Consider the following 12,385-nt stretch of genomic DNA (forward strand, 5'->3'; position numbering starts at 1 on the left):
GGTCAGGATGCCAGTATGCTTAGCCAATGTTTCTCAGCATAAGAAATGCCTCAAGTTATTCAATATTAAATGTAGGTAGGAACTGGCAGTAGTTTAACAAACAATCCATACAGATTTTTGTTTTATCTATGGGCAACCAGAAGCATCACATTTCTGGTGCCCATAGCCAAAATTTATGGGGTGAGGTGGCAATTGGGGTAGGGTCATAAAACTGGGTGCCATGCCAGAAGTGTGACACCTGGCTCCAACCTGCTTCCTCCAACACCCCTCTTCCATTTTACTAGTGCCGGGGAGGTGTTGGAACAATTGAGACTCTTAGGTGGCCAATTAATGATCACATAAGGACCTCCTTCCACTGTTGCTGGGAATCTAACTGTAGTGGGGAAGGCTGGCATGAAGAGTCCAGACTGGCGGGTGAAACCTGGTGAACTGGTGCCCAGACCAGGTGTTTCCTTTTCTGGCACACTGTGCCTATCAAAGGCCGTTCCAAAGTATTACATTTTCCACATGATTCTTATCTTCTCCTGCCCTGATGTGGGGAAATTTCAAGAGGTGGCCAATTGTGTCTTAAACTAAAACAATTCAAAACTCACAATGCAAAATCTCTGTGTAAAAGACGTAACAAATTTATTTAACATAAAATATAAAAACACAAGACAATACAATACAGACGTACAGCCAACTGGAATGTCACAAAGGGTTAAATAGCTCTAAGGACAGAGCGACAGAACCTCTCCAAAAGAACTGGATTACAGAGTCAAATACAGATCAATTATACTTTTCAATAATCAATAATTCCGCTTCTCATTCGCTGAAAATCAATTCCATTTAACAGTTACACATCAATACAAATTTCTGTCAAATACCACAGCCAATCATAAGATACTTAATGGCATTGTGATATCTTATTCGTCCAACTGATTCCGGACGTAGTCTCCCCTTTTGGCACCAACTAACTCCCTGTCGCTTGGTAACGGCAGATGCTACCGCAAGATCGAAATGGACATTCCAACCGGCTCACTGCCAAGTTGAATAGACATGTGTTCGTGTGTCCAGGTTCATATTTATTCTGTGTCTGGGCAATGAATAAATCTATTCATAATGTTGCATAATGTGTTCTCTGTTAGGAATACCACCCAATAAGACTTGCTGACTAACCTGTTCCCAGACCTTTGGCTTTAAATTATTGACTTCAACCACCATGCCTTTTGATAACTTTGCTGGACTAAAACATACATTACATTGAAATACATTTAAAATATTAGCATATATGTTTAAAATCATAATTACTTGTTTTGATTCATTCACTGCATTCACATATGTTTAAGCTGTTTGTGTTAGCATGCCCAATAATCATTTAACTCTTTATTGATTCTTTGTCTTCTGAAAGACAGATTTCTGCCTATAAATGTTATCAACTGGTTAGAAATGCCCTTCCACATGCTCTATCCAGCCTGTCCCAACCCATTGTTAGGACCTGCAAGCCTGCCCTAGTCAGAACCTGGCATCACCTTGTTCTGGGCTCCTGGCTCCTCTACTTCAGGGAACTCTCTGTAATTCTGGTAGTGGCCACTGGCTGCTGATGACACTATTGTCACCAAAGATCAGCTGGCCATTTGTTTGGCTGACTGCTCTCAGGATTAAGCCAGAGGCCTGCCTGAAGCCAATTAAAAGCTCAATGACTTATCACTTGGTTGTAGGGTGAGCCTGCCAAGTGGAAGTGGCCTCATACTCATCTTTTAAACTGGTGGGTTAGGGCCCTGACTCTTCAGTGTAAAATGCAATCTTATATTTCTACATTGTCGCAGTGATGTTTATAACAGAGAGGACTTGCATCCCAGAAGCACTTGATTTTTTTTTTCATGGGCAATGTGATCTCAGATTCACTTGGGAAGGAATTCCGAGCTGGCCAATCTTGGAAATGATTTTCTGGTCTGAAGCTGCCAACTCTCCGGAAGGCAACTTTTCCCAAAGATTTTAGGCTCTGGATCAGCCAACCCAAAGCCACGGCTCACATTAAAAGAAATGGAACCACTGACTATCCTGATGACTCAATGAGTTTATCCAGTGAATAGATGAGTCTGGCAGACAATAGCAATCACAAGTTCAATTTGTGTGCAAGCCGTTTTCAGTTTTAATTTTAGGCTTCAAAGCTCTGTTCGGATCCCTTAGGTGGGGAAGCAATAGTTAATTGGTATCCTCATGTTTGGCTATAATCGAGCAATTCTTGCTGGAATTGTGCTATGGGCCAGGTACTAGATGATGATTTATATCAATGGAACCATATGCCTGCACTAAGTCAATATCTTCAGGACCTGAAGAGAGGGATTAAATGTGTGAAGAAAAATGGGAAAACCCACAAAAAATAGGGACCGGAGCTACTTAGGGACACAAGCAGCTCTCGCACTTGTGGCATCATTTAATTGACCTGAAAGTGAGGAGGTATAAAGTCTTCTGTTGTGGAGGCACAAAGAATGCACTGTTTAAAATCAAGGAATATATTAATAAATATAGTTTTATGGAGATACTTGCACTGCAGATAAAACGTATTGCTCCTTTCCCTTTATGCTGTGAAACTGCACGCCAATGCAGCAAAGAAGCTCACAGTAAAAAAAGTGCAGTTTTCTGTAGCTTTTCAATATAATAAATTCTGCATTTAACATTGGAACAGAGGATAAAATTCATAATATTCTTGTATATTGTGGCACTGCCAAAGTCTCTCTTTTGTGGTTAAAAAAAATTTGCGAACACTTCATGGACTTAAATTGGAAGTTCCGAGGGAATGCTGACCATTTGTGTTTCTGAGAAATGACCCTGTATTTAACAATCAAAAGGAAAATCATTAAAATCTTATTATGGAGCAGCAGGGTTGTGAATAATTGATTAAAAACATCAGGCACAATCAAACTGTCAGATTTTCATAGCTTTGAGATGTTTCTAGATACACATCAGTAAATCCTTCTGGATTTCAATTTATTGCCTGCACAGGGTGTAATCTTTTCTTGGTAATTCAGTTGGGTTGATCTTATTGGAGAGTTTACACAAAATCATACCAAAGTATAATAAATAGAAGCTATGAAATGTGTGACTAAATATTGTAAAATTGCCGTTGAATCTCTTGTGGGATTAGATATGAGTCCAAATGGAAAATGCAATGAAAAGGAGACATTTGAGAAATTCCATTTAATAATGTGTTATTGTTTAAACCATTATTAATTTGCATTATTCACCAAAATTATTTTCATCCATTAACCAAAATCCAGATTATTTCATACAGAAAAAAGGTAAAAATACATATTTATTTTAAAAATCATTTTCAGTCAATAGTTATGATTCCATAGTTCCAATTCTCTAATTTATATTTATGAACATGAATTATCCATTAAAACAACTCATTTTATTTTTTATGAAGCAATTAAGGGTGGTACAGTATAAGCTATCATTGGGAATCATTAATAAAAATTGGTAGAACAAGGAACCCACCAAAAGGGAATATTTTATCTGGTCTCATTATTAAGGAGGCTGCATGTTGTAGCAGCAGTTGTACTATTCCAAAGTGCTTCATTATGATGGACGTTTAGATTTCAAATGCAAACCATTTCTATTTCAAAAGATTGGCTTTTTGCAAAGAAAAATAATTCATTCTAAGAGATGAAGCATTTGTGATTGTGCCTATGTGATATCACTAGGAAATGTGTTAAAGAGCTAATATGAAATTCTGTCATTGGCTTTTTAAAGCAAATAATGGAACCTCATATGTATTTTGTATGACCATGTTCATGGCCCAGGTCTTGCATTCTTCAGATCATTGGAGACGAGCTGTATGATCCAAGATGTGTTCGGGATAATGCAGAATTTCCAATGCACCGATGCAAAATTGCCCAGGAAGTCTCAACTTCCAATCAGCGGTTCCCCTCCATCTCAGGATTCTCCGAAAAAGTCCTCAGCTCTGAGTTAGAATCATAGAATCATAGAAATCATATTTCATATTTGAATAGAGTCCAAGTCTTTGATTAGTTTCAACATACTTACCTAAATAGTTATCCAGGAAGTGTTAGACAGAAATGTCCCTGTCTGACTCCTGGGTAACTATACAACTGAGACCTCAATTATTCACATTGATCCCCTTGAACCACATTGCCCCCCCCCCCCTCTTCCCCCCGAATGTCCAACTGCCCTATGGCCCACAGACTTCTCCCCCAACTCACTGACCTGAACCTCAGACATCCCCGTCATGACCCCTGAATCTCCTGACTCAACTATCCACTCATCCACCTACCATTCTACCTACTTACACACTTACCTCATCCATCTTAACCACTCAGCCATTTACTTACCCATTCACTCAATCACTCATTCACTCACACGCTGAGAAACTTGACGACTTTTGAACACTTACCAGAGTATGGCAGCTAATGCCACAAAAAAGGATGTGACTTCTGCACAGATTATCTTTGCTGTTCTCTATGAGAATTCCTGTGCTGAGGGAGTTCCTCTGCTTTGTGAATCAGAAGTTGGCCATCAATATATTGTGGTAGGGCTGAGAATGCTTGTTTAAGTCTGTTGAAGACTGCTGTGTGATGCTCTTGTCAGCACCATCCCAAGTTCTGTTGGAGGAGCTGATGAAGAGATCTAGTGACCTCACTGTAACAAGGAATGAACTTAGGAAGCTAATTTATCATATCAAGAAAGCACTGTAAACAGTGCTTATCCAAGGGATTGGCCATCTGTTGTATAGCCGTTGTCTTGCCTGGATCTGGCTTCAGACCATCGGCTGTGTGTAAGTGACCAATGTAGGGAACGTCGTTGACATTAATCTACATTTCACAGGGTTAAGCTTTAGCTGTATGATCCTGATTCTGTTGTGGATAAGACAAGGACATGCATTGTGTTCTTGCATAGGATGACTCCAAACCAGGATGTCATCGCCAATGATTTTGCAGGGTTGGTCTACAAAGAGTCGCTCCATGCACTATTACAAGATATTGTTGCCAGTGGAGATCCCATAGGGTATAGGAAGAAAATGATATCTGCCTACTGGAGGCATGAACTTGGTAAAGTTTGAAGATTCTTCATCAAGTGAGATTTGCCAGAAACCGCATTTCGTATCCAGGATGCTGAAAATCCTGGCTTTAGCCATGCCTGCTATCACCTGTTCAACCGTCTTCATAGATTAATGAGGTCTAAGCAGCAACTTGTTTAAGTGCAGTGGGTCAATACAATTGCTGACTGTACCATCTTTCTTTACTAAAGCCACCATTGTTGAAACCCATTCTTTAGCCACATCTATGGGAGTTATGACACCTAGGACGGAATTTTACCAGCACTTCTGCCCGAATCTCGTATGATCGCTCCCAAGACCAATGGGGAATGCCGTTCTCTGAGCCTTGCGCACCCCCGGAATTGGATCGGGTGTGCCAGTAGAATTCCAGCCCTAGTGTCATCATCCAATGCAGCTCATTGACTACTTTCTGCTTCATGGCTAATGGTACTCTTCTCAGAGCACAAAATGTTGTAGACAACTGAATCATCTAGCCTCGTGTGGAATATTACAGATAACTTACTCATGACATCATAGTTGAAGAGATTAGAGATCGAGAGTTGGTGGGAGGGGAGGTCCTTAATACAATTACTGTTACTAAGGAGGTGGTGCTTGGTAGACTAACAGGACTGAAGGTAGACAAGTCCCCGGGCCCGGATGGAATGCATCCCAGGGTACTGAAAGAAATGGCTGAGGTAATAGCAGATGCGTTAGTAATAATTTATCAAAATTCGCTGGACTCTGGGGTAGTGCCGGCTGACTGGAAAACAGCTACTGTTACGCCGCTGTTTAAAAAAGGAAGTAGACAAAAGGCGGGTAACTACAGGCCGGTTAGCTTAACGTCCGTAGTTGGGAAGATGCTAGAGTCCATTATTAAAGAGGAAATAACAGAGCACCTGAATAAGAATGGTTCGATCAAGCAGACGCAGCATGGATTCATGAAGGGAAAGTCGTGTTTGACGAATCTACTGGACTTTTATGAAGATGTCACTAGTGCGGTTGACAGAGGGGAACCGGTGGATGTGGTGTTTTTAGATTTCCAGAAGGCGTTCGATAAGGTGCCTCACAAAAGGTTGCTGCAGAAGATTGGGGTACACGGAGTTAGGGGTAAGGTGTTGGCGTGGATTGGGGATTGGCTATCTTACAGGAAGCAGGGAGTTGGGATAATGGGTGCTTTTCTGGTTGGCAGTTGGTGACCAGGGGCGTGCCACAGGGATCGGTGCTGGGGCCTCAATTGTTTACCATTTACATAGATGATCTGGAGGAGGGGACTGAATGTAGGGTATTCAAGTTTGCTGATGACACGAAGGTGAGTGGGAAAGCGAATTGCGTGGAGGACGCGGAAAGTCTGCAGAGAGATTTGGATAGGCTGAGCGAGTGGGCGAGGATCTGGCAGATGGAATATAACATTAGCAAATGTGAGGTTATCCACTTTGGAAGAAATAATAGTAAATTGGAATATTATTTAAATGGAGAAAAATTACATCGTGCGACTGTGCAGAGGGACCTGGGGGTCCTTGTGCACGAATCGCAAAAACTCAGTCTGCAGGTGCAGCAGGTGATCAAGAAGGCGAATGGAATGTTGGCCTTTATCGCGAGGGGGATAGAATATAAAAGCAGGGAGGTCTTGCTGCAACTGTACAAGGCACTGGTGAGGCCGCAACTGGAGTACTGTGTGCAGTTTTGGTCCCCTTATTTGCGAAAGGATATATTGGCCTTGGAGGGAGTGCAGAGAAGGTTCACCAGGTTGATACCGGAGATGAGGGGTGTAGCTTATGAGGAGAGATTAAACAGATTGGGTCTGTACTCGTTGGAGTTTAGAAGGATGAGGGGTGATCTTATAGAGACATATAAGATAATGAAGGGGCTGGATAGGGTAGAGGTGGAGAGATTCTTTCCACTTAGAAGGGAAACCAGAACTAGAGGGCACAGCCTCAAAATAAGGGGGGGCCGGTTCAGAACAGAGTTGAGGGGGAACTTCTTCTCTCAGAGGGTAGTGAATCTCTGGAATTCTCTGCCCATTGAAGTGATGGAGGCTTCCTCGTTGAATATGTTTAAATCACGGGTAGATAGTTTTCTGATTGATAAGGGAATTAGGGGATATGGGGAGCAGGCGGGTAAGTGGAACTGATTCGCTTCAGATCAGCCATGATCTTGTTGAATGGCGGGGCAGGCTCGAAGGGCCAGATGGCCTACTCCTGCTCCTATTTCTTATGTTCTTATGTTCTTAAGAGGTCTTTGTACTCTATCATTTCTGGGGCCTGGTGTTACAGAGAACATATGTCTTGACCAAAGTGAATGATCACCGGTTTGATGCTGTCCCAAACACTTAACAGTGGCCTTACGTTTTGTTTGATAATGTGAAACTTGAAACTAACTGTGTGCAATTGAGAGTGGTCACATCTTCCATGCAAATGGTTTGCCTGCCATAGGTCAAGAGGTCCACCTGAGTGTTGGGGTCTGGTGCTGAATATGGGTCTAGTTCCCATAGTATTTGCCTGGGCAATATGTTACACATCCTTTCTGTGATGGTGTTGACACTCTCATAGTAGAGTGTCGTTAGAGGCTCAGTAGTTTGGCTGCTGTGGCTGAGTTCCAGTTAATTCACCTTGCTGGCTCTATTAACGTTGAAGGACTGACCGGTAACAATGCGGCTAGTGGCAAAGGAAAGCTGCCATTGTTTCAGTCTGCAATATTTTGCAAAATGACTCTACTTGCCATATTTATTGCAGCATTTCTCAAATGCCAAATATGCTGCTCTGTTCTGAGAGTAATGGCCACCGCAGTTAGGTCAGGGTATGCCCTTACCACAAAAACTCCTCTTTCCCACCTTAACTCCTTGCTGCTTTTTTCAGATTGTTCATATAGCATGCCACTGCTGATGGTTGTTCGTTGTGTTAAATATCGCTCCCGTACCAGCTGAACAAGATCACTGCAAATTCCACAGACTATTCGATCCCTGACTAATTCATCGGCAAAGGTGCCAAATGCATATTTGTTTGCTAGAATTTTTACAGTTGCAGAATATAGCTGCATCGATTAATCAGATCTTTGTTTTTTAGTGTTAAGAACATAAGAACATAAGAAATAGGAGCAGGAGTAGGCCATCCAGCCCCTCAAACCTGCTCCGCCATTCAATAAGATCATTGCTGATCTGATAGTGGGTTCAGTTCCACTTACCCGCCCACTCCCCATAACCCTAATTCCCTTAATGGTTAAAAATCTATCTATCTGTGACCTAAACACATTTAATGAGGTAGCCTCATTGGGCCGAGAATTCCAAAGATTCACTTCCCTCTGGGAGAAAAAGTTCCTCCTCAACTCTGTCCTAAATCTAAATTTAACTCTGGTTAAATATCAGCCTGTCAGGTATTATGTTCTTCACTGGCAAGCAAATGTTTTCAAACTTTTTAAAGTTTATTTTGGGGTCCTCTTTCTCCTCCTCCATTTGAAAGAAAAATAATTTAATGGCCTCAGGGCTCGCTAGGTTTAGCTTGTATCTTTTTTGATTTGTCTGGCAGTAGATGAGCCACTGCTTTTCAAACTTGGCCCAATTGTCTGTAATGTTTTCGTCGAACACATGCAGGTCAGTGTGGCAAAGTTCCTGTGCCATATTTCCAACTACTAATACCATGTAAAAGTGCTAGGTTCCAATGTCTGGTGACCAAGGACTTTAACAACAGTAGTGTATTAAGTATTCTGAGCAGTCTCACATGCTTCCACTCTGCCTGCGCTCGGGTGAGAACAAATGTTTGGATCGTATATGTAATAAGATCATCGCAAAAGCAATAAAAACAACTTGTATTTATATAGCTCCTTTTAGCACAACAAAACGTTCCAAGGTGTTTCACAGGAGAGCAAGGCTGGCAGGGGAGGAACATTTTTCTTTTTATTCATTCATTAGTTTGTGGGCATTAAATGCCCATCGCTAGAAGTGGCAGTGAATCACCACCTTGACCCGTTGCTGTTTGTTGTAATTATTGCTGTGTTCTTTCTATTATTTGAACATCAAACATGCATTTCATCTCAGAAGTTTTCACGCCACAATAATATCTACTGCACATTTGATGTAAGTCCAAGTGCGAATTTTTTTGCCTTTCAGAATAAAAGATTGCCTTAAGCAGCTGGATCTTAATGAATTTAAACAGACTCAAGGAGAAGAGAATGAAGGAAGTTAAAGTGCTTTTATTAATGGTAGATGAAATTACAATCGAGCTGATATGGAATGATCAGAGAGGGTACATTAGCGCAGCTTTAGAAGATGCTGCAATGGGTTTGATATCCGCTACTGAAGAAAGATGGGAGGGGAAAGCGAAGCAAGAGCTCTCCGAAGGGAAAAGTGCTGAAAAATCTGCTGATCCATCAAAGTGTCAGGATGGAAGATGCTCCATTGTTCCCCATCCATTAGAATGTCATCCTCAGGGACGCTAACATCCCTTGAATAAGTACCACTAGCGAATGCTTAGAATACCGCTCGCACCTGCAAACATAAACAACACCACGTCATATCAAGAGAAATTCATGGACCTGATATTCCTTGTTAGCCTTGTTCATGAGTATTACACATTCTTCAGCATACCTTTTCACATGGTACAAAAGATGCATCTATATAATTCAAAAACAGACAGAAGCTATGGGAATTGTGCAGCACTTAAAACAGAAAAATAGGTGAGCTCTTCCACAAGGTTAATCTGCAGTTACTGCCCCCTCCATCATTTTCTGTTTCGAATTCAGCATTTGTTGATGTTCCTCTTATTTTTACATGGACAGATGAAGACCTGGCTATCATTAATAACAGCATCCTGTCAGTTCCACTGTTGATGTCAGCTGAGCAATGTCCTTTGAACAAAATATGAGGTTTCGATAGCAAAAATAGCTGCTTTTGCTGTGATACGTCTCTACAACGTTCCTGCACAAAGTACGTCCTGAGACATAATGGCATTGCAGTGTAATGCATTGCTAAGTTAATTTAGTGTGAAAATAACGTAGCACTGTGGTGTTCAAGACTGATGAAGTTGAAATGGCAGAGGGCCTCCCGTGGTTACACTGGTAAGTGGCTGTGAAAGCTTTTTCTTTGAGTTAGTAGCTTCAGTGAAAAGTGTGACTCAGGCATTTGGTTAATGTTGCAGCTCTCACAAGAGGACATGAAATGCTCCCATTTGAGGTGAACAGAAGAATCAGGAGAAGGAAAAAAGCAAGTGGCTGTTTCACTTACAGGGAAAGTCATGGGGCAAAGGGCAGAGCTGTAAGACAGACGGTGATTCATAGCTTTCATTTCTCCTCACTGAAAACAGGACAACTGCCCCAAGACATTATTACATATACCACAAATCGCTGCAGCAATCAAGATGGAAGCCTCCGATAAGTTTTCTTAACGCATCTATTTCTCTTAAGCTAAACTAACACCATTTTTTTTGCTGACTGAGGTTGGTATCAGATTAAACAAATGGATTGAGATGCACTTTTGCTGGAAAAATGCCACGGCAACATTAGTATAGTAGAAAGTGTAAGATCACCTTTACTAAATAAGCACTATGTGATGGTCAGCAGAACTAAAGACAAGGGTCAGCCAAGATCCTTTTAACAAATATATAAGCACTGAGTGACAAATATTGTAATTAGAAAGAAACAAATGGTCAATAAATCTGCTTGTGACATGTATAATTGTCGGATACATTCTAGAAACAATTGCAAAAATATACCTATCATGTAAGGAAGAAATTATTCAAATTAAATTTAATCACACTGTCCTATGTCTTTAAGAGTATTCATATATATAGCGACTCAGATAGGCATCTGAAAACCAAAGATGTCTTAGCACTTTGCCAAATTTTAGGGTAGTAATTTGGCACATGAATTTTCTTGAGAAATCTACTGCACCTGAATGATAAAGAGCAAGGTTCCCTCTGATACTGGGCCTTGAAAGTCTCATTAGCATCAAGTCAGTGTGGCATGAACAGCTTGTCAGTGATTAATGGATGAAGATTGGGTCTCTGCCAGCATTGAAGAGGAAGGGGGTCAAGGAATTGAAATTCATGGAGGAAGATCACAGCCTGGGTGTTGAGAAGTAGGATGCTGGGGATTTCTTTCTCCCAATCGCCTCACCCTCCCTCACCCAATGACTCCCTTCTCCTGATCGCTGCCCCTTCCTCTTCTGATCATCCCTCCTCCTCCCGATAATTGCCCCATCCCACTTCTGATCACCATCCCCTTCCTCTCCCACTCACTGCCTCCCTTCCTCTCCCAGTCACTGTTTCCTTCCTTGCCTGTTTCTTCTAACCATTAAAGCCTCTCTTTACCCATCACTGCGACATGCTTCCAGGTTATTTCCCTCTCATTCTCAGTCACACTCTCCCCTGTTCTTGAAAGCTAATCACTCTCAGACAGGTGGCCCACTGCACTGCCATTTTATTTGTAACAATCAAAAAAGTTGCCAGATTTCTTATCAGGTCTTTTTGCCAATGAGGATTTTTTCAGGAGACAGCAACTGATGATCAGGGCTGATTTTTAAAGCACCTAAGCACTGATCTATCTTTCATTTTTCAGTAATGTGGCAACTGTAATTGCGTTGGTATATAATTTGTGTCATAATGTCATCCTTTAGGAAAGAAGATCTGCCATCCTTACCTGGTCTGGCCTACATGTGACCCCAGAGCCACAGCAATGTGTTGTTGACTCTCAACTGTCCTTTGAAATGGCCCAGCAAGATACTCAGTTCAAGGGCGATGCCCATGTCCCACAAATGAATTTTAAAAATTAAAATGCTATCAAAGCCTTCTGCAGCAATTCAGTCTGTTTGGTGGGTGTTTCCGAACAGGAAGTTCCCAGTTTCGATCTACAGTCTGTTTGATTCTCGACTTGGGTCAATGTCTGTGTGGCGTCTGCATGTTCTCCCTGTGTCTGCATGGGTTTCCTTCAGTTGCTCCGGTTTCCTTCCACAGTTTGAAAGACGTGCTGGTTAGGCGCATTGGCCATACTAAATTCTCCCTCAGTGTACCTGAACAAGTGCCAGAGTGTGGCAACTAGGGGATTTTCACAGTAACTTCATTGCATTGTTAATGTAAGCCTACTTGTGACACTAATGAATAAACTTTAAACTTTAAACTTCAGTTAGCTGCTCATAACTGTAACACCAATCAGGTTACCATACTTGCTCCAAGCAGAGGAGAACAGGATTACTCAAAGAAATAGTAGACAGGTGACCACATTGCTCTGAGTTAGAGTTCATCCATTAAACAACAGGTGATGACAGAGTTATCATTAGAAGGTATTGTGTTCCTTGATCAAATAATCTGATTATAGATAACTAACTGTAACTTGAGCAAGTTGCTAGACAGTGACTAT

Source organism: Mustelus asterias, chromosome 4 (genome assembly GCF_964213995.1).
Source record: "Mustelus asterias chromosome 4, sMusAst1.hap1.1, whole genome shotgun sequence".
Lineage (NCBI taxonomy): Eukaryota > Metazoa > Chordata > Chondrichthyes > Carcharhiniformes > Triakidae > Mustelus > Mustelus asterias.